Source organism: Penaeus monodon, chromosome 23, assembly GCF_015228065.2.
Source record: "Penaeus monodon isolate SGIC_2016 chromosome 23, NSTDA_Pmon_1, whole genome shotgun sequence".
NCBI classification, from domain to species: Eukaryota; Metazoa; Arthropoda; class Malacostraca; order Decapoda; family Penaeidae; genus Penaeus; species Penaeus monodon.
Window position 1 is genome coordinate 14,600,044 of NC_051408.1, and position 582 is coordinate 14,600,625.

At 41.9% G+C, this 582-nt stretch overlaps 1 protein-coding gene across 1 annotated transcript in view; it reads right to left on the reverse strand.

The window, feature by feature from the left end:
• Window positions 1-582, reverse strand: part of LOC119587802 — a gene marked incomplete in the record, with an annotated part of 9,646 nt that overhangs the window by 7,447 nt on the left and 1,617 nt on the right.

The window sequence follows — 582 nt, forward strand, 5'->3', positions numbered from 1 at the left end:
TCATGGACCTGTCTAATCGCCTTACTAAGACAGGCAAAAGAAACTCACAAAATCACCAAACAATGCCAAATATGCACAACCCTTCTCCTAAAACACGTCACTCAAAACCAGTTTATATACATTGGAAAAAAAAGGTTTCCCCTGAGGCGATTCGGACCGAAAACGATTAGTTCCTCTCCCTTCGACGTCTATAGTGGTACTGATTCTACCCACCCTCGAGCCGGTGTTTATATAGTTTATCCCGCCGGCAGAGAATTCAGGCCCATGGATAAATTTGGAAGGAAAACTATTACAAATTCGTATAATGACTAGTAAGGATAAGGAGCATTCTATAGGTGATGTGTATTACATTACGTACTAATAGATTGGAAGATAAGTTTAAGTAGGAAACGGAACTAGAAAATAAGTAAACAAAAGTAATGACATAGCAGTGATGTGTAATAACATGAGGAGAAGTATATGAGGCGCGGCCCACCTCATGGCATGTGACTTCATGTGGTCGGCGAAACCTACACGGCAGAGCTCATGGCGCGTGCATGGCATAACGGTCTGGTATTATATAGGTTTGTGGCTACTACCAGT